The sequence below is a fragment of the Zalophus californianus genome, chromosome 14 (genome assembly GCF_009762305.2).
Source record: "Zalophus californianus isolate mZalCal1 chromosome 14, mZalCal1.pri.v2, whole genome shotgun sequence".
NCBI lineage: Eukaryota > Metazoa > Chordata > Mammalia > Carnivora > Otariidae > Zalophus > Zalophus californianus.
In genome coordinates this window covers 49,047,416-49,070,425 of record NC_045608.1, presented here as the reverse complement: position 1 = coordinate 49,070,425, position 23,010 = coordinate 49,047,416, and the positions used below count along the sequence as shown (strand labels likewise).

At 42.4% G+C, this 23,010-nt stretch overlaps 1 long non-coding RNA gene across 1 annotated transcript; it reads right to left on the bottom strand.

Annotated features, from left to right (window-relative positions):
* Positions 1-7,432: 7,432 nt before the first annotated feature.
* On the bottom strand, positions 7,433-22,681 carry LOC113912280. Its single transcript, XR_003516786.1, has 3 exons — positions 22,553-22,681; positions 19,800-19,923; positions 7,433-7,569 (listed from the first exon to the last, which is right to left on the bottom strand). It is a non-coding gene; the product is annotated as an uncharacterized LOC113912280 (long non-coding RNA).
* Positions 22,682-23,010: the final 329 nt, after the last annotated feature.

Genomic DNA, 23,010 nt, shown 5'->3' with positions numbered 1-23,010 from the left:
TTATTGCTGACTGCGCGCTGGCATTTGTCCCTGGAGACAGCATGACCTGGGAAAGTAAAGGTTACGCGTTATAGGACATGATTAAAGGAAAAGCGTTACATTAGCAGATGCTGAGAGTCCTGGTAATTACCGTGATTTCATTTCTTGACTATTCTTTTCTACTTTTTGCCCAACGTTGAAAGGCGGGGGATAGGATTCTCGAATAGCAATTGTTACAAAACACAGCATCCCATTAGACTAATTCTCCAGACCCACTGCAAATGTAGCAAATTACAAAAAAGAGAGAGACTTGGGTCCAAATTGAGTGCAGGTTTTGACATGTAGGGTGTAGCTGCCAATGAAAATCTTGTCGCTGAAAGGAAGAGCTAACACAGCAGGGGGCAGCCGGCTCAGAAACCACAGGGGGGCAAAGAGGATCTGAATGAGCAGCCGATGCAGCTAAAGACCAAATGTTAAAACAAAGAGTGTCAGAGGCGCAGGAAAACTCTCGCTGCTGGCTCCCCCGCACAGTCTTCCGCAATCTTAAATGGTTAAAAGAAAGGTCGAGGAAAGGGCCCAGGTATTTCTGCCTTGCTGGTACAGCTCGCTTCCACCCAACCTAAGCGATCGGTGGCTGCAGTGCGCCACCTAATGGTGACACCAGTTACTTCTCATTTAACTGTGTGCACTTTTTAAAAAAATCTGAAGTTTCTCTTCTCACTCTAATCTAAGTGAACCGATCAGAGCGTAGCTCTGTTACGGTTACATACAGTAGCCTGGCTTTAAGTTTAAGTTTTTACGGCTCTAATGAAGATGTTGAGTACGCTTCTAAGTAATAAGATTCGGATTAAGTATCAACTAGATGTGATAACAGCTCAAAACTGCAAGTACGTTGTTGTGCTTGATGAACATAAAAACCGAAAAGGTCACCTTACTGCATTTCTTCACATCCAGGGGTTTTAGGCTACATTTCCCCACATCTTTATTTTCTCCATCAATCCTGTATTTTAACTAAGTGGCAGTCATACACAACGTTTTAAAACTAAATTTGTTAAAGCTAAGAGTCCTTCCCCAAGAAACACATTTTCTGCACCATGATTTTCTCTGGCCAGTTATTTCTTCTTTAAATTTTATGCACACGTCTCATCAGGATCCATTCTTTGAGGACTGTGTCCTTGAGCCCGCTGTCCCCACACAGCTCCTCTATCACCCGGTGACTTGTACGGGGATTTACATCACATTTATCACCAGGGTAAAATTACAGGAAAGAAGAGGGCTAAGAGCCCAATACTAAACACAGGAGAGGGATACAAGGTGGGTCTGCCTGAAGCTTAAATCACAGATAAGTGCATATTAATGGAATGGAAAAAGCAGGACCACTAGTGGTCTGTGGGTCTGCAGCTCCACCCCTTGGCAGGTGTTGAAAGTAAATGATTTCTGCATCTGCCACCTGATTTTTTTTTTTTTTACATTCATTAGCTGTGTGTGTGTGTGTGTGTGTATGTGTGTGTGTAAAAACTTAAGTTTTGGGAAATGGAGTATGAATAAAGAGGTGGTGACCCTGCTTTTTGGCAAAGGGAACACCATAGCAAAACCACGAAAGGAGATGATTATTTTTCCCTTCGTTTTAGGATTTTCTGAAGAATTGCTTGAACAGCACCTGCAAGGACGTGAAGTTTGGTGCCTCAGACTGGGACGATGAGGAGGCCAAAAGACACTAAAAGCAAGCAACTCAACAATAAGTTGGGTTTTCATCCTTGCAGTTTCATCCGCCTCTTGCCACACGGGGTACATGCTAAATGCTCAAATCACTGCCAGTCGTTTTGTAGATTCTGGAGGTCCTGCAAGCTAAGCAAATCATCCAACATGTGTGAGATTTACAATGGCATCACCCAACATATTAACAATATTAATTGTTAATTAATTAACAATATTAATTAACGATTAACAATCGTTAATAATTGTGTATGCAGTATCCCGAGAGGCAAAAGAAATGATATTTAAGAGAAACAGTGCCTTGCTCGAAAAGAATGATGAAGCCAATAAATACGGGAAGTAAGGCCAGTAGGGGGCGGGGAAGGGTGTGGGGAGAGGGCAGGGCAATGCGGTGGGACTTACTGCGGCCAGGTGCACGGACTGAACTTGTTATCCAACTTCCAGAAAGAGCGTTAGGCTGCCGGGGTGTGTGCGGAACCCCGGAGACTTTGACGAGGAGACGCTGCAAATGGCCGGCTACCCCGCCATGCCCTTCTCCAAGTGACAGCTCCTTTTCCTGCCCTTCCAGAGGTGAAAATAGGCTGTCGGAGCCGAAGATGTCCTTCCATGAGCTCAAGAAGCCTTTGTCCATAGCGCTGGACTTCATGGTGACTAGGCTGCAGTCTGGACTTACTTGGGACTTTATCTGACGAAGAAATTTTTGAGAATTTTAAGAATTGTCAGTTGCTTCAAAGGCGGCTCTTGGGGTCTCGCTTGGAAATATTTGCCTTTTCAACCCTTAATTGCTTTTCCTTCGATTTCAGGCCTTTTCGGTACTTGGTAAACTCATTATTATCTTATCATTGTAGTCAGTAAAAGGCTTTTTTTTTTTTTAACCGAAAAGAGCTAATGACAACTCAAGGGGGGTCGTCTAGTGGAAACTCTGAAACCCAGACAAGGAGGTTAGCAGTTTGGGGGGCCTGTGGTGCCTCCCCAAAGTCTCCTACACATTTTCAACAGGGACACTCACCTCTTCTTCATGATATAAAAGATTGCATTGCCCTTTGATTGCAGATCCTAGGTCTTTGAATTTTTTAATATATAAATTTTAAAATCTATAGTCCCCAATACACGGGGAGCTGCTGTCATTCATTCACCTCCCGCCCCTTCCCCTGGTGAACCCACTCTCACCCGCTCCCCTCATCCCCGTGGGAAGATGCTCACTGAGCTTAAATAAGTGGGCCTCAACCTAGCTGCACATTAAGGTCCCCTGAGAGCTCCCAACTATTGATGTTTGCTCTTATCCCAAGAAATTCTGATTCTAATTGTCAAGGGTGGAGTCCAAACATCAATATTTTTCTCAATCTTTCCAGATATATTTATTGTGTAGCCAAGGTTGAGACATCTCATTTTAAATGATTGGGTCTAATTCACATACACACTTGACGTCTTTCAAGCCTAACCTGAGGGTTCAATAAGGTGTTATTAACGGTGCAATCCAAGAGGGACCTGTTCCCCCCTCAAGTGAATCTCTCAGTGGCCACAGGTCTCAGCCGAGGCTTACACGTGGCTGGCAGAAGAGGGACCGTCTCTTAAAACATTAGACACTCATTATGCTAACCTGCTTCCATAATTATTTGGTAGCCTTTTGCTCTATTTTCTATTAAGGCAAAACTTTAAAGGGAGTTTTGAAAACTGTTTGCTATCCCCGTGCTCCTCTCTCATCCTAAAAGCAGAGGAATGGCTAGCCAGCGCCACAGTCATTCCCAGAGGGTTTTCAGGATGACAACTACAGCTTCTACTGACATAATAAAAAACCTTACTGTGTTAATAAGACGAAGTCAAATCCCTTGAGACTCCTAATAATAGGAAATTGGCCCCACAATGAAGATCAGCTTTCCATGCGGCTCAAATTTATTTTTGAAGGAATGCCTTGAGAAGCAAGAGCAATGCAAGAGGGTCTCCGGGCTTTTGGGTGCGTTCTGGAGACAAACAAGCCAGACGAGGCTTCAGATCCCGGGGTTGAACTTTGAGGTCACAAGCTGAGTTTCCTTTCCTCTGCTGTAGAATGGGGAAAATAAAATTGGCCTACTGCCCGTACAGGGTGGTTGCGGGAACCAAACTCAGCGAATGGTATAAGGGGGTGTTATCAGATATGAAGCCCCTTCTACACGGAATGTTTTAGTGTGGGGCAGTCAGAAAAGACACCACGGATAAGCTCCCAGGGGAGCAGATGCTGGTGACTTATCAGAGGCTACACAAGGGATCCTTCCAGATCCCCCAAATGGGTTCTACAAACTATTACTCCTACATCACATAAATAGTCTACAGGACAGGTGTTAGAAGTCAAGTTTATTCCAAATACTCAAATAATCTACAATAACTCATTTTTAGGAACATAATACCAATAATCAGAGAGGTGCAGAAAGATTTATATCTCCTAACTTACTCATCGATACTTATTGTGCACCTACTGTGTGTGGCAGATTCTGTTTAAATCCCAATGTTGGTTACAAAATTATTTATGATACCAAAAATATGGGAACAGTCAAGATGGCAAACATTATAGGGACAATTAGATACGTTTATAGAATTTATTCGATTTATAATCCATCATTATTTTATTATTCTATAATTATTCTATTTATAACTTGCAATTATTCTATAATTAATTCAATTATAGAATATTATAGTGTAACTAGAAATAATGTTTTCAAGAATGTTAAAGACATGGAGAAATGTTTATGAGAGAATGTAAATAAAAAATCAACATACTAAATGAAAATACATGGCAATCTCAATTTTGTTTAACACACATACGATTTTTAAAAGATATATATATCTTTATATATATTTAAAGATATACATATATCTTTAATATAAATCAACTACTAGCAGAGCTACTAGTTGATCACTCATCCATTGACAACTTGCATCATTTATTCAGTGCTATATTAAACCAGTGTATTGGCAGATAGATTATCCAATAGCTCCAAACCTCCTAACAATTTAAATGAGAATTACAAAATGTTTGAGACCCTATTTTGGAATACAAAGGGTGTTTGACTTCCAATTTCTATTCTCTGTAGAACAAGAACAGGTCATTCCTTTATTGACATGCATAAAGTACATCACATTTTCTGTTCTGCTGATGCTATAAATTCGATACCAATTCTCAATTCGATATATATGTATATATGTCTTTTTGTCAAGGTTAGGGTCCAAACATCAGTATTTTTCTTAATCTCCCCAGATACATCTATTGTGTAGCCAAGGTTGAAACATCTAATTTTAAATGATTGGGTCTAATTCTCATACTTGACATCTTTCAAGTCTATCTTTCAAGTGTGTATACACACTAAAAATGTTTTTTAAGTTATTTTCCTCTAGGGGGTAGGATTATCTTTTCATTCTCTTTTTTATATTTTCTGCATTTTCCAATTTTTCTATGCTAAGTGTGCATTGCCATTAAATCCCCAAATGAACAATAACTTACTTTTAGAGAAAAATAACTCTAAAATTAAAAAAAAAACCATAATGGGTGTTTAACAATGAATATAAATTGTCGGTCTTATTAAACATTATGATGAAGCTTCACTAATGCTCTCATTTGGTATTTTCCCACATTACAGTGCTTCCAAATTATATTCACTCAGAAAAAAGTTTAAAGAGATTCTCCTGTATTTAAATGACGTCTTTATAAAATTAGCCATTTCTTTGTGTGTATTCAAGCTCTTAGAACCACCTTCCAAGTTGAAGTACAGTCATTCCAACCGAGGTCTTCTGGTTGCTATGACAATGTGTTTCTTATCTCTGCTACCCTGTGATCCCATCACTTTAGCATTTGGCAGCATCTTCCTTGGATTGTTTGTGTAGTGATGCAGAGAAGCTTTGAACATTCTTGCTTTTATATAATATTCTTTAGTAAAGAGCTAGTCCTTTGGTATGTGCCATTTGAAGAAAGTTCAGAGGGGAGAAAATAAATAATTCATAAAAAATAACAAGAGAACCATCACGCCTAGGTAGTTCTGAGCACAGGCACACATGCCACAGCTGAGTTGTAAATAGGATTTGAGTAGCATAGTTGGTGTGTATTGCAGTTAAGAAGCAAACCTAGGTTTGTATTTTGAAATATACAGAAAAATAATGTTACCATCCCATCATTCATGTATTCACTCTTTCATGAACTATTTAAAAAGCACCTCTTCTGCACAAGTCCTGTGCTATGTGTATAATGGGGGACAAAAGGACAATGGTCCTTGCCCTGAAGGAGCTGACATTTGGGGCAGGTGGGGGGTGCGGGGTGTTGTCACTGGGAAGTGGCTGCCCAATCAGAGACTACACTTCCCAGCCACCCCTTGGATCCAAGGGTGGCCACCTGTGCTACTCATCACTGAATGAGAAGGGATATAATATGTGTCATTTTCAGATCAGGTTTTTAAGAAATTGGTGTGCCTTCTCCATGCTTTCATCTTCCATCTGTCAGAAGCTAAAGAATCTAGGCCCCACATGATGGTAGAGCCCCACAACATGGAAGGAACATGGGTCTCATGCTAAGCTAGTGTTTAAATAGGTCCACAAATTCTTTGATACTTTTCCCTTGAAAGTTGATGCTTACTTTCCACCACTTGAGTGTGAGCTGGACTTGGTGACTCACTTCTATCTAACACATAGAATGTCGAAATAATGACAGAGTGTGATTTCTGAGTATAAGTCATAAAAGACAGGCTCCATCCTGCTCCTTCTTGGATCTTTTGCTCTGGGGAAAGCCAGCTATTACGCCACGAGGACACTCAATGGACAGGTGGAGAGGTACTATGAGTGAGTCATCTTGGAACTGGACCTGCCAGCCCCAGTCAAGCCTTCAGGTGACCCCAGCCGACAGCTTGGCTGCAACTTCATAAGAAACCCTAAAGTCAGAACCACCCAGCTGAAACTCTCTCAAATCCCTGACCCACATAAATTATGACATAATAATTATTTTTAAGCAAGTAAGTTTTGGGCTAATTTGTTACACAGCAATATATAACTAATAGATAAAATACATGGGTAAAGCTAATGAAGTCCTTGAAGCAACATGTGGAAAACAGCCTCCAACCATACAGTAATACCATGTTTGACTATCATGTTAAACTACAAAAAGTTGTGGGGTTTCTTTCTTATAACAGCTAGCATAACCCTGATAATTTAAGGAGGTTATGTATGTTCATATTCAATCTCCCATGTGCCACAATGTTTAGCACTTCAAGGTACTCAGTATTTGTTGAAGGAGTAAATGATTATATGGAAAAAAAGAAAAACACACAAGCCCTGAAAGAGGTACAAACTAAGTAGAAGAGAGTTTATCTTCATTTGTGAGAAGAGAACATTTTTCATGGAACTGGTGACATTTGAACAGTGCCTTGAAATCAAAGAATTTTGAGAGACAGACTTGGGGGAAAAGTATTCCAGTCAGGAGTAACATCAGAAGAACAGACACAGATGTAGGAAAAAATGAAAATAATTTGAGGGCTAATAGATTATCCAATTTGATTGAAACATTGAGTGATAAGGAAAACTGGAGTCAAAATTACAAGGAAAACTTGTGATCACACCCAGAAGACTTGAGATAAAAAGAATTGGTTTTAATTTCAGGGTCATTGATAAAACTGGAACGAGTAGAGCCATACCTGGCTTTGGTGTGCAAGATCCTTAAGGTGAGAGGACAAAACACTGAGAACTGTAGGAGACCACTGATGTAAGCTGTGACCAGTCCCAGGGGTCTTTCCAGCCAGAACGGAATGAAGGCACGGCTGTGAGAAGCACAGGAACAGCTTAGGTCCCACCAGCAGCTTCCCAGTGCTGACGATGGCCCTGTCTTGGGCAGTCCACACTATTCATCTTTGTGAGTAAATCCTGTAAGCACGGAAGAGATTTTCTTCTACGTAAAGTTAAGCAACGAGGTATCAAAAACATTTACTTTGGTCTCATTAGCATCACATTCTAAGCGACTGAGCTAACTAGTCTTTAAGAAAGATCACACCTGCATCTTGGATTGGTCTAACAAAAGGGAAGCCCCATATTCATGAGCCAGGGCTGCCCATTGCTGAGCCTCAAGGCATCAGTTATTCTTTAGAAGCAGAGCAATGGGCTCCACGGAGTGCCAACTTGATGGGTAGACTATACCATATTGTGCCAAGAAACTCAAGCTTACATTTGGCCCGGCTCACAGAGGCGATCTGTTCTCAAATAAGCAAGCTGTTAAGCCCTGTAGGACAATGGGAGAGCAGCAGACAAGACAGAGGAAAAACGTCATCTCAGGTTTCAAGAAGTTCTCGTGCATCTTCAAGCAAAGACCCTCCCGCAAATATTCCCGTGTCCATCTCTGGCTTTCCTTCCCTGGTCCTGCTCTCACAGCCCTTGCGTTTGCTTACTCTTTGAATGACGTTTGTGACCATTTCCTGTACTGAAACTCTTCCTAAAGCTTTGGTCTTCCTAGAAGATGGACTCATTTCATCCAGCGAAGCTCCCTTTCCTCCCTGTTTCTGTCAGAAAGAATGACTCACCGCGCCTCTTTCATCTCTCTTCTGGGGGCCGGCGCCACTGAGCCCACACTTGGGGATCCTCTGCAGCACGAAGGAGATGCGAAAGTTGCTGGTATATTTCAGCGGGCTTCGTTAAAAACAACTCTAGGCACTACAAAGTGTGTGTTATTAATATGCATATGCAATATCTTTGAGGCAGAGCTGCCTTTAAGGTGTATTTTCAGCAGGACAACTTTTTCCCACGTGAGGCAGGAACAACAGTGAATCATATGTGTGGGAGGGAAAAGCCTGTGGGCTATGTACAATACTTACTCCCTTTGTGTCTCGCTTCCCTCTCCCCCGCACCCCCTCCCTCCCATTTTATTAATGGTTTCTGCAATTACTGGTAACAGTGCATTGCTAGCAAAGAAAAATCGGTGGCTCTCTGACAGATCGTTGGAAGGAGGGGCAGGAGAAAGGTTGCATGTGAAAAGCAAGGAGGGGATTGCCATGGCAAAATGGAGTTTCTGAAGCCGGGGTACTCAAGGATACGGGGAGGTCAGCAATCCAGCTGGGGATAGGAGTCTCTGTGTTATAGCACCTGACATTTGATAAGTAAAAAGAAAGGATTCAGAACAGGAGAGGTCACCCTGAGAGCACAATCCAACATCATCTAAGACGATGCTCCTCAAGGGATTCCAAGTGGAAGGCCCCAATAAACGTAGTGGAGAATATTCTCATATACCCATGATAGAGTCAAAGAGACATTTTAAGTGGGGTACAGTGGTTAAAATATACAAGAAATGGATTGGGGTTTTTTTTCCTTTTTTTTTTACTTATTATTCAATGTACAAAAGAAGGATTTTGTATTATGGCCAGAAATGGAAAGAGTAGCTGCTAAAAGAAATGTCACATTAAATAAGTAAACAAATAGATATACAGTCCCTAAGACGAATATCAAGAAATGCCGTTACAACTTGGCTTTGGTTACTGCATTTGACAATGGAAATGTCAGCCCAGCTAAATACAACCAGGTTCTAATTCACATGGTATAGTGGATTTCCAAAAGTGCACACAAGTTGAAATAGGTTAGAGTGATTTTGCCCATCAGAGTGACTATAAAACACCTGAACTCAAAGGCTAATATTGAGATTCACTAGAAGGAGAATATTTCTACTTATTTGTATTTATTAGTTGGCAAACACCACGTGTTTGGTGGATATTATATTTTTTATTTAAAAAAAATGTTTGAATGGGAACCGTGGGGCTAAGAAGGCATTTGTACTTGAAAAGGTAACTCTCCAACATCTTTTGTGCATGCAACATTATACCTTATCCTTTATTAAATTTAAGTGAAAATACTGGTAATCGATCATCTTGATAATGGTTGGTATTTTTTTAAACTACTGTGCTTAGAGTCTTTAGGGCGTATGTGAATATACATACTAAAAGGTTATGAACTCCATTTGGTTCCATTACACAGTTTTGCCAAGTTAAGGAAAACATGTCTATCTCAGCCACCTGAGGCAAGCACACAGAAGTGAGTGTTCAGAACACATACTCAGTGTCAGGCCCTGAACTAAGTCCAGAGATGAGTGAAATAAAACACCTTTATTGAATGAGATATCACCTCACATCAGTCAGAATAGCCAAAATCAACAAGAAACAATAGGTATTGGCGAGGATGTGGAGAAAATGGAGCCCTCGTGCACTGTTGGTGGGCATGCAAACTGGTGCAGCCACTCTGGAAAACAGTATGAGGTTCCTCAAAAAGTCAAAAATAGAACTACTCTACAATCCAGGAATCACACTACTGGGCATTTACCCAAAGAATACAAAAACACTCATTCAAAGGGATACATGCATTACTTACAATAGCCAAATTACGGAAGCGGTCCAAGTGTCCATCGGTAAATGAATGGATAAAGAAGATGTGGTATATATACAGTGGAATATTACCAAGCCATATAAAAGAATGAAATCTTGCCATTTGCAATGACAGGGATGGAGCTAAAGTACCGTGCTAAGTGAAATAAGTCAGTCAGAGAAAGATAAATACCATATCATTTCACGAATATGTGGAACTTAAGAAACAAAACAAATGAGCAAAAGGAAAAAAAGAGAGAGGGAAACAGGCTCTTTTTTTCTTTCTTTTTCTTTTTTTAAAGACTCAAGCAAACATGCATGCTGAGCGCGGAGCCCAACACGGGGCTCGATCTCATGACCCTGAGATCATGACCTGAGCTGAAACCAAGAGTCAGACGCCCAAGACACTGAGCCACCCAGGCACCCCAAAAAGACTCTTCACTATAGAGAACAAACCGACGGCTTCCAGAAGGAAGGGGAGCAGGGGGATGGGTGAAATGTGTGAATAGGGGATAGGGATTAAGGAGGGCGCTTGTGATGAGCCCGCTGATGTATGGAAGTGTTGAGTCACTGTATTGTACCCCTGAAACTGATAGCACACTGTATGTTAATTATACTGGAATTAAGATTTTAAAAAAATATTTTTTTTAACTTTATTGGAGGACTCTAGAGCTCAGTGCAGTTGAAAGTGTTCAGGAAATAAAGGAGGAGAGAAAATGTCACCCACCGCATCTGGGAGACTTCACCCAGAGAACGGCATCGCAGTCCTCAGACACGCAGGATGCCGCTCAGAATTCTGACCTATTTTCCTGGTACCCTGAGCTGGCCTCATCCTCCAGGCCTTCTCCCTCCTTACCCCAGCACTTTGAGGTTAAATGTTTGCTAATGACCCGACAGAGTCACCCTCTTCGTCAGAGCCTAGCTGTGCCCAAGAGCACTAAGGATTCTGAGAAGACATCCACATAAAAATGCCCTGGTGGGGTTTCACCGCCGTCCCCTCCACCAAAAAGGCAGCTTCCACACATCCTGACACAGGGCCAGCTCCTTGCCCGGGGTGGCCTCTGGAGTGCATCTCCAGCTCTTGAAATGTAAGAAGCTTTCAAAGCCTGCCTGCTTTCTCTCTCACCCTTTCAATTCCAGTCTTTCCAACTCAACTGCGCATTTGGAGAGTACCCTCTGCACCCGTGTAGCAGGAGATGCACGATCCAGCAAGGGCAGCCCCACCGTCAGGGGCCACACAGTACAGCAAGGGATGGGAGGAGGAATGAGGAACATCAGAGGCAAAACGAGGCACTGAAGGCTCTCAGAGATCCACAGAGAGAAAGAAGGGGTCCGTCTCTGGGGGAGTCCAAGAACACCTTGTGGAAACCTGGCATTGGAAATAGGCCTTGAAAGATGGCCTTTGGCTCTCGCCAAAACATGTGAAGATTCAACAATATCTGGATCCTACAACATGTCATACGCCACCAGCAGCCAGAAGCGTCCCCCACAAAATTTGACATAAAGAGAGAGAAAACATTTTAATTTATCTAAAAACGTCGGATTGCTTTCCAAACCTAGGCCTTTCCTTTCTCTTACACAATGACAAATTCCAGACATCTTCTGTTTAAACTACCTGCTCACAAACAGGGTTTTAGAGGGGAGGGGGGAGGGGGGATGGGTTAGCCGGGGGATGGGTATTAAGGAGGGCACGTTCTGCGTGGAGCACTGGGTGTTATACGCAAACAATGGATCGTGGAGCACCACATCAGAAACCGATGATGACTAACATAACATAATAAAATTTAAAAAAATAAAATAAACTACCTGCTCACTATTTTTGCACTCTTTCTTTCTGCTCACCCCTCCAAATACCCTGGCATCTAGACCGCTACCAGATCTACTGAGCTGTCCTTTCATGAAAATAGCAGGAAGAGTTGTGCCTCAAGAGAAGGGTTAAGGAGGACAAGAGAGGTGCTTTGCCATTGGCTTTGTTTCCAAGGGTTGACCTTCCAGTAAAATTAACAGCCCTCCAATTTACAGAGGAAGCACTAAAGTATCCACTAAATGCCAACCCAAGACTTGAAAAACATGTCAAATTTTATTTGTACATAAAACCTTCTACTGTTAATGTACATAAATGCCTACTAAACAGGCCAAGAGGAACGATCATTAAGTAGATTGACAGACTGGTTACAGAGAAGGGACAGAGAGGGACTTACCAATGCAGAGGGTACCCAGGAACCCAAGTACAAGGCATGAATCCACACCAGCCGAGTGGCACGAGCACAAACTGCCTGTCAGGGTGAAGGTAATTGAGCAGGATATGATAAGGGCATTTGCTGAAATGAAGCGAACCATGGTTAATTTAAATGTGGTCTCATCTCAAGTCACACTATATCTAAACTTATGTAAGAAGAATCAGGAAAAATACCCTGAATAACTATGCATGGACAAAAATCATTTGCAACTTATTTGCATATCTCTTAGTCACTGTAGACAAAATAAAATAAAATAACACCATTAATTCCTTGATGAGCGAATGTGACTGAAAACAGTCATCCAGGTATCCTAAAGACTCAAAGAACCCAGATTAAAAAAGGTAAGCATTTTGAATATTGGAGATATTGGACTGTAGGGATTTCTGTTTCCATGTGGAACACGCTAACAGAGATTCCTGGTCCGATTCACCTACTGATTAGCTGATTACACTATCTTTTCTCTCAATTGAAAAAAATTCATAGCTAACAGAATTCTAGACGTAGTCTTGCAAAGAAGTGCTAACAGAATCCACATACACTTGATAGAAGTAGAATTTATCAAAAGACGCCTGTCTTGTTTAGCGAATAGGAATGCCACCTGTACCCCGACAGGAAAATGTCAATTTAGGGAAAAGAGGGGGAGCTGAAGTTGCTTCCACTAAAGTCAACTCAGCAGGAATTTACCAAAGCGTTGTTTGTGACTGCTACAGTGCTTTGCTATCTTGAAAAAAATCTTTAGCACCGGCCCATCTCTAGAACAATAATGAAAAAAAGTTTTTGAGATTTGGATGCAGACTTCTGTAAGTTTTCAGTGTTAAATTTTCTGAGAATTCAGGCATTACTCAAGCCTTTGATTCACGCCCTGGACTGGCTCCACTCAACAGATCCAGCACACAGCAAAGGAAGTTCCTGCGTAGAAAGACATTTGTCAAAGACACATGATAGTTCATTCAATTCAGGAAAACTACTAAGAGCAGCCTCAACTCTGTTAAGATTAATGAGCAAAAAAAATTACCAATGTTGTGTTGACTCCAAGGACTTTTTAAAGGGATGAAGGACCTCAGATGGACCTGGACATCATACCAAAGAATTTTAACTTGAATACATAAGCTATGATTTTTTTTCAGGTTTTTTTTTCTCTTTTCATTTCACAAAGCACATGAAAATGTTGATTTCAGTAATAGAATACAAATTTGATAGTTAATAGAGAAAGAGCTTGAGGCGGATGATAGAATCTAAAAGAGATAAGACCTAGGACCAGGTGCAAGACAGATGCTGTAGAAAGGAGAATTCAGCACATGGAAATACTTTCCAAAGGTTCTAAAAATCAGTTCACAGAATGGGCTGCCTTATTAGGTGATGAGCTCTCCATCACTAGAAACATGTGGGACAAGGCAGCCTTTGTCAAGGATGCTGCGAGTTAATTCTGACATCGGGGTCGAGAGGTGGTACCCGATGACCTCCACAGGCTGGAAGAGTGGGGGGGGCGCCATTACACAGCTCCCTCCTGGCCCTCAGAGAGACACTGCGCATGCTTAGTTAAGCACAGCTATGTCAAACCAAGAGGTGTTAAGCCATCATTCCAAAGAGCTTGTTAATTCTGAGTAGCACAGGGACTTGGAGATTAGTGAATAATAAATAAAGCGTTTCTTCTTTTGTTGGTAGCGTCTGTCCCTGTTCATTAACTCTCTCTTTCTGGGCAGCCAAGGGGGTTTCTGGAAGGTGTGATGCCTTTGGGTATTCTCACTGCTGAGCAGAGCCACTAAACAGCTTGAAGCATACTGCCTCTGGAGTCTTTTCCTTTCCCCCCCTGTCAGCAACAGCTCATTCGTCCTCTCTCCCACTCTAATATCACACACGATACATATAATCTATATACCTGTTCACACCGCACTATCCATTGGTATTCATTTGTAAAGGACTCAGATTAAACAACGGAATGATTACTATTTATGGCCTTGTTTATTTTTAAGCTATTCATTTTATTTTTTCAAGGTCATATTATGTAATGTCATTTTTTTTCATTGGTCTTACTTGAAATTTTAGAATTGGAGGCTTTTTTTTTTCCTCTTCAGAAAGCAAATCAGTCTATCTGTTTTCCACTGTGATCATTTTGTGTGTTGACAGATGAAACCTGAATAAAAGAAAGACCTAGAGAAGAACTGCCCGGCTCAGGAGGAGAGCTCACCATTCATTCCTGAGGTGCCACCACTATGCCATCAGCACGAGGAGGAGGCGTGGCCGAGGCACACCCACCCCAGGGGGTCTCTTCTCCTCCTTCATGCTCACCACCCCCAGGGGGCATTCTGCAGAGAGACGCCCTCCTCCGTGGGACTCTCCTTCTTGGTGTCTGCACCACTGAATTCTTCTGATTCTCCTAGTTTCTGATGCTAATTCTATGCCCCTTTTGTTGCTTTCAAATTCCCCTCTTTTCATCTCAATATCACTCTCCCTTTTCCTTCCATACTGCTCCCTTGCCCTCAAGCCCTAATTACTTCACTGAAAATTATTCTCAGAATTGCGTGTCTCTCCCTGACGTCTCTCCTCAGCCTCAGCCCTACTTGTAAACTGCCTGCTGGACATTCCCACCTGGATGCCCCACTGACCTGGGAGTTGCAGCAGCCCACTAATGGGTCATGTAACCATCATAGGTCAGTTCCCTCAGGCCCCCTCAACTGGAAAACAAAGGAGCTTAACAGAATCATCTCCAAGGGGGAGGATAATAGGGCGATTTTGTCAGGTGTTGAACTTATTGTCCTGTCCTGTAATAAGCTCATGTTCTTCTTTTCTGCTTGACTCCTCCCAATCACAGTAGACTCAAACCCCAAGGATCTCGAGGCATGGCTAAAAACAGAACCACGCAACTTGAACCAGGTCCCACCTCCAGCTCAGCCAACGTTCTTCACACCTTACCCCACCACAGCATTTCTCAATCCGCCTCCTAGCTTTATCTTCTCCTGGACATTCCATACTCCAGCTTGCATGGAGGTGGTCTGCTCACGCATCCTGAATACCCACCCCGCAGTTTCACACCTCTGGGGCTTTTCTCGTGCTCTTCCTCCTCTCCAACACCTCCTTTCACTCCCAAATTCCTTTGTCTGCTGGAATCACACCCACTTGGCAATGCTGCCTGAAAGTCAACCTTCTCTGATCCCAAAGAACCCAAAGGGTCTCTTGGACATTTCTTGGATGCTCTTTGCCAGTGGTTCTTAACCTTGACTGTGCATTTGAATCACCTGAAAATCTCTTCCAAAATCCGCGTCCCCAGGCTGCACCCCAGATCAATTAAATCAGAACCTCTGGGGAAGAACCTCCGGTGTTTTTATAGCTCCCCAGGTGATTCCAATATGCAGTCAAGGTCGATAACCACTGCATTGTACCATTTATCACTTTCTTCCTTGTAGTTGTAATTACACCGTATTTGTCTTATTCCCACTACTAAATTTGAAACTCCTTGAGGGCACAGACCATCTTATCACATCTGCTTATCCCCTGCAGCTCTTAGTGAATCAGAGATGCAATAAATATTGTTGAACTGAACTTGGAAACTTGAAATTGACCATAAACTTCAATTTCAGATCTTGCCTACAATTTTAGAAAAGGAATTATATTAGTGGAGGACTAATCTGAATTGAAAAAAAAAAAAAGAAGAAGGCAGGGTGCTATTTGCCGTTACCAAAAATATTCAGATATGACTTTGACATCAGAATAGCTCTCATTAAAGACCAATGACCTGCAAATACGTGTATGGCTGAGGCTGTCCTTTGCTTTTACACTTTCCTCTCTGAGGCACTCACAAATAAAACGAATATTCTGTGATTCCTTGAGAGCTGTCAGCTGTGACTGTGTCGATGTGCTCATTTCTAATTGAAATAAACAAAAGCAGTCGGTAACTTGCACAGTGATCTGCCTTCCCCAGCTCTGAGACAGAAGGTACCACAAGCAAAACTGCAATGTGAACTTAACACAGAGCGTCTGACCTCCTTTCAGGAACCACAGAAAATGAAATGAAAAATGAGACAAGGAAGACTTGCTAGCCTTTCATATGGCTGCAGTTGCTAAGGAAACTGCTTTCTTAGCTTCAACCTGTCCAGTACATGTTCTTCTGGGGTTTTTTGGAAATAAGGATATCATAGAGGGAAATGGATCATAAAGAATAAAAGTCAGGATGGTACCGGGCCAAACAGAGCCCTGTGCTGTCTCTCCTTGCTCTGTTCTTTCCCAGTCACCTGGAATATTTGCCACCTGGCCAAACCCTCCTGGAACTAAAAATCATAGAATGAGAAGGTAAACAAAACAATAGGAAGCCCTATTTGACATGCCACAGTAGCCGGAAAACTGCTTCCTCACCCCACCTGGGCTTTCTTTCCTGCTGGGAAAGTAGGAGGGAACTCTTCACACAGCAGGAGAAGCGCCTCAGCTGTCTCCTGCCCCACATCTCAGGAGAAAGTGCTCCAAGTTTCTCAGCACCATCGATGTGACCTGGAGCTCTGACGCGGCACCTGAACTGCACACGTGGGAAGGGGCAGGCGGGGACCTGCAGAGTCTCCCAGCCAAGCTAGGGGGAGGTAATGGGCTGGCCACGGGAAACAGGGACATCAAAGGGAAGGAGGTCCGACTTGCCTCATCGAAGGCCGTCACACAGGATAGGAAAACAGAAGAAGGCTCACAGGGGCGGAGGGCGCATTCCATCAATAGCTAATTAAATAAGCAAACATTTACTGAGAAGACGCTATGCTTGCACAGCAATGGGTAGAGATTGATTTTGAAAAGTAACTTTGCAATAAATATTGCTGTGCTTCATATGCAAAGATGATGCCACTTTCTTCCTCCATTTTCCATAAAAACTTTATTTCCTGAATGAATAAACTACCTGTTCCTCCAATGCTACTTAAATATAGCATAAATAAAAGATCTCTATTCAAGAGACTGGTAGCACCTTTTACATCAAGGAAGGGGAACTGGGGAGCTGGGAGAGAGCTGGGAGGAAAGCTTTCTCAGGGCTAATCTTTGAATATTCAAAAATAAGAAAATAATATATTAAGATAAAATTAAATGCTGCTTACCTAGGTTAAAATACCCAAACTGCACTGTGGATTTTTTTTAGGATGCCTTAGGAGAAATATGTATTGATTTTTCTCCAGTTTGTAAGACCTTCATAGGACCCAGATAATATATTAAATGTGATCATCTCCTTACTAATCCTATTAAAGACAGTTATAAGTATTTTTATTATGCTTTATATTATATATATTATGTATTTCATGCACATATACTTTTAAAACATGGGATTCTACTATATTATGCAACATAGCTTCATAAATTCTTTTTATTCAGACTCCTGGGATATTACAAATGAGCCGGCCATCATGCACTGTGATCTAAAAACATTTTGGGTTTTCTCGGGTTTTCTCAATCCTTTATGTCAAAAAGCATTTCTCCCGCGTCTTCAACAGAAAACCATCCTATACAAGGGAAATGCACTCACTGGAGTCCGGAACTGTGAACGGGCTGGTCCAATCCTACCTGGACAACTTGGCCAAGTTACCCACAGACTTTCAATTTCTCAGCTAAAATACAGGGTGCACAATACAATCATGGTAACTTAAAAAGGCTAATTAATGGCCACTGGGCTAACTCTCCGATGGAGTGTGAACATTGATTATATATGTTTTTTCCCCCTCATTTTACAGGTGAACAAAAAGATGCCGATGTGTTCTCTTGGATGTGAGCCCCCTGACAGGCGAGTTTCTGCAGATGTTACAGCTGGAGGCTGGTATAGTCTGCTAAACCAAAAGATTACCATGTGGACAAATGGGACGTGGGAACGTTGTAGCACTTCTAGAGACCTGCTCCCCAAAATCAATAGGTCAAAAGGATTTCCTGTATCTAAAAGGCATTGCAGTAAAATACACAAGAAATTGACTTGAAATACAATATTAAGAATGTATTACAATCTGGCTTAACCTCGGAGTTCTGTTGTCATCCTCTTCTCTGGGTAGAGCAGGAATGATCCATGAAGCCGGTGAGGGACAGTCCATAGTGGGGCTCAGGCTCAGAGCCATGCTAGGAACCAGTAAGGAACACCCAAGCCCCAGACCTGCTCCAGAACAATTAAATCCAAATCTCTAAATGTGAGGCCCTGGATGCTTCCTGGGCTAAGATTCATGGGTTTCCATGAAGAGGAATTTCAAAATGTGATTTGTCAAAGGTAAAAATATTCCTGAATGGCAAGAGCCATCTTAAAAAGTTATTGGGGCATCTGGGTGGCTCAGTCGCACACATGTGTTTTACACAATAACGTGTTTCCTCAGTGTTATTGTGCTTTGGTTTGTTTGCTTGTGTTTACAGAATTGCCTCAACTAATAACATTTGGGGCAACCTGGACATAGAAAGGCATACATCAGAGAAGTGAAAGATGCAGCGTCCCACTAGGGAATGCTTTTGTTGCTCAGGTTATTTTGCCTGCCTAAAGAATGCAAACGCCCATATAAAAACCTTGGCCAGCCCTGCCTGAACTGGCTAGAAGATTCTACTCTGGGCCAGGAAGCATTCTCTGTTCCCCACAGCAACCAGTTGGCAAGAACTTTGCTCACACACGCAGATTCTCCCTCTCAGGTCTCGCAGCCAGGAGCTTTTTGGGCACTCTGAACAAAACTTCTCCTTCAAGGCTTCCTTGTCTCCAGAATGCCCATCTACACGCTCTGCGCTCACATGTATTTTGCCAGGGAAGAGATTTCCTTTAGGACTTCCTTTGAAGATGCATGGAAAGCGTGGACTCCAGGCAGGATCAAAATGACCAATATGTGCAGACAACATATGTGTTCCTTCCACCTTGCCTGAAATTCGAGAGAGCATCTTTGGGTGTGGGGAAAAGAAGGGTTGGAGAGCTCAGGAATGTCTTCATTTCCTTCCCTGTCATTAAGCCCCTCAGTAGCCTGGGCTTTGTCAGCTCCAAGCAGACGCCCGTCTCCAGTGTGAGGCCAGGCTGCTTGGATTTTGCTTCGTTTGGGATCTAACTCAACCTTGTTATATGCCAAATACCCTCCAGGGTGTCCTACTTTTCCAGATCTTCTCCCGTGTCAGAGCTCCTATGGCTCTGTTTTTCTGTCCTTCAGGAGAACAGCACCCAACCACCTCCCACCCTCACCAGAGAGAGAAATCTAGGCTGGTGTGCCTGCTATTCCAAACACCATGCAAACACATTTGGGGATCTTGCGTGAAGATTATGAAAAGGTGAATTACTGTGACAAAATTTTACCAGCCAGGTCTGAAAATAAATGGAGCATGCTCTGAATTTGATTGAAGGCAAAAAGTGATTCAAAAGCGATTTGAAAATTGGGCTAGAAAAAAAAATACCCTTTTCCCTGCCTCCGCCAAGATTTCTCCTGGTTTCTTTCTTCCCTCCCTATCCAAACCCTACTTATTTCCACCTCTAGAAATTCCTCAAGGCTGAGAAAGTAATGGAGGTGAAAGTAGGCTTATTTTGAGAAATCAAAAATATTTCAAACCATACATCTTCTGCAAGAATTTCCTGGGCTCTGGAGTTGCACAGACTTGCGGTTGGATTCTTGATCTGCCACATAATAACCGTGCACCTCAAGCAATTCTCTTGATCTCTCTGCACCTCAGTTTCCCTCCTAGTAAAAGGAGAATAAGATTTCAAAGGGTTAAGATGAGGATTCAATAAAATAACATGACATATTCATGATGCATATTCATTTGCATCATCTTTAGAAAATGCAAATTAGTTAATAGCGAATGCTTTAGAGTTTGAGTTTTATCTTTTGAACTTACTGGTTGTGTAACCTTGAACAAGTTACTTAAATTCTCTAAGCCCCAGTTTTTTTCAAATACTATACAGAAATTTAAAAGTTAGCTCACAGTGTATCATAATTTTAGAAAAGCATTCTTTTAAGCCACTTTCAGATTCATAAAGATAATTATAATAGTTTTCTATTAACTTGTATATAGCTCTGTCTCAAAATAGTTGCTTTACTGGTTTGTGGGAAATTTGCTAAAGAACACAGTTATCCCCCTTCATAGACTAAATGTGTTTATGTTTAGGTACCAGGTTCTTCAAGTATGTGGCATGTCTGCTTTGACCATTGGAATCAAAGACGGCATTGTACTGGGTACTTCAAGGCACGACCACAGAAATGTTTCTGTCCCCTAAGTATAACTAAGCCATGTCACTCTGCACCAGATAATCAGTGGCTCCGTTATTTAATGGGCCCTTGCTGAGATCTCAGGAGTAAAAAGTCAACAGGAGAGAACTCCCCGTTGTGGTGAAGGACAGTGGTGGGCCAGCAGAAAGCTCGTCTGGTTCTGGGAGGAGCCTGGGGATGGGGTGCGGAGGTGAGGGAGAGGTCAGTGCTATAGAAGACCTGCATTCCAACCAGGACACCAAGACCAGACCGCAACAGCAGGTGCAGGCTGCCTGATCAGACAACGCCCTGAGACCCAGTCTGTCCCTGTGACTCTCAGCTGGCAGAGATACAATCATGACAGGACGTGATCCGGTTTTGTCTAGACATCAGCCACCTCCATCCCAAGAGGGAGCATGCTCAGGAGAGAAGAGAGTCTGGTCTGAGAACAGAAGCAGGAGATGGGGGAAGTCAGCTGGTGGCAATCCTCCTTTTCTTTTATTGACTTGTCTGCTACGAAGATGATGGAATTTGGTGGATGCATATGTGGACAAATGAGGTAAAAGTGTGCAACATTATGCAATACCCAGGGCCAAGAATAAACTGCCGTGTGACTTTAAAGAAACGCTGGGGTCTGCAAAGTAGGAATTTCATGTTACTATTTTCAGGGATGAGCTAGGAATTGAAGCACTGAAGCTCTCCCAAGTTCCTAAGTGGAGGGCACTCAGCTCATCCAACCCCCCTCTCTACCATGTGCCCTTGACCGCCCATTAAAATGTGTGCACACACACATACATGCATACACTCACACACATAAACCCATGCCCCCTTCAACAGGGCCCTCAAATCCCTGCAGGTCAGCAGTCTATTGTTTCGCCTTTCCTTTGAGGCTAACAATCTCTGGGCGCTAGTGTCTCCATTCTCCTCCCATAATCTCGACACACCTCAGCCTCCACCCTCTGCATTGATGACAGCAGGGACAAGAACTTGCCTCCTATTGCCCACACTTCACTGTGCCTGTCACATAGGAGGCATTCCTCAAAGCAAGGGACAGAGAGAGCAAAGGAAGGAGGGAGGGAGAAAGGGAGGAAAGGAGGAAGGGAGGAAGAGCTTTTACAGCTCAGCTAACAATAACTTGCCCCAACTTCAGTCATTAGCTTGTTTCTTCTCCCATTTTTGCTCTAATTCCAAGCTCCCAGGAGGAAAGAGTGATTCAAAACTAAGATCAAATACTTCACTGCTCAAAATAAATGGATTTCTGGAAGAAAGTCTATAGACATAAAAACAGATGCTGTATTTTCCACATGCATATGAACAATGAAAGTCAGAAGTTGGTTAAAATGTCATCATAGGGAAATGGCTAAGTAAATATTGCATTTCTATAGGGTGGGAAAGTGTGGCACCTGAAAAAACTGTGTTTTGGAAGAATATTTAATTGCATGGGGAAATTCTCACAATATATCTTTAAGTGAAAAGAGAAAGCAGGTGGTACAACAAAACGTATGTGTTATGTATATATGAAAGAGTAGAAGGGTATATATTCCAGATGTTAACAATGGTTCTCTCTGGGTAATGAGTTACAAGCGATTTTATCTCTATACCTTTACACATCTTCCCCAAATTCTTGCAAAATTTACATATATTAAGTTTATAATCAAAAAAGGAGATTATTACGAGAAAATAAGATCCATATGAACACAAAACGAAAAAGAAATGATTCAAGAGAATCTCCACATGCAAATGAAGATTCCCGGAATGCTACGGTAAATACCAGATGTCGCAAAGACACGAAGGACTGTTATAATTATTGTTTTCCAGATCAAGAGTCCCAGAAACTTCCCTTGCTGTGTGAGTGATTTCTGATTACTCTCTACAACAAACCAAGCTCTTAGTTTTATTGCTCATTTTCCAGGCAAGGCTGGCTGGGATCTCTAGGGAAATACATGTGACTTATACTTAAGTTGTCCTGAAAGCTGCAACACCACCACAGTTAGTCTCCTTGTGGTCATTCTGTTGCTGCTGCTTATGGCCTGCTCATTTGTGTGTTTGTGAGGGTCGTACAGACAGCCCCCCCCCCCACACACACACACACACACGGGAAACCGTAGAAGAGCGATCTCACCGTTTGGAACCTCGGGAAGACGTGTCTCCGTGTATACCATGATAGCATCTGCTTCTAACTGAGATGATTTATCAAAGTGGCCATCAGCAGGAACGGGTCAGCAAGTGCATAAATCTAGTACAAACACTTTCGACTCTGAGCCTGGAAACATAAAGTCTGGTCTTGTTTCTGACATTAAGTTGCTAGCTGACTGAGCCCATGTAAATCAATTAATCTCTCCATAACTCAGTCTCTCCATCTGAAAAGTGGAATTAATAATAGATAGTGATTGCTCATTTGTGTCTCTGGTCACAGGGATGCTTCTCCTTCACTCATTTATTCTTCCAATAACCATATATTGAGGAGCTCCACTGTGCCAGGCACTGATCCCCCCTCCGGGGCCCCCACCACCCCACACTGCTCCTTTTCCCCCCAGACGGGCTGCCTAAGGACTCCTGGGCCCCCACCAGCCCTGGTTC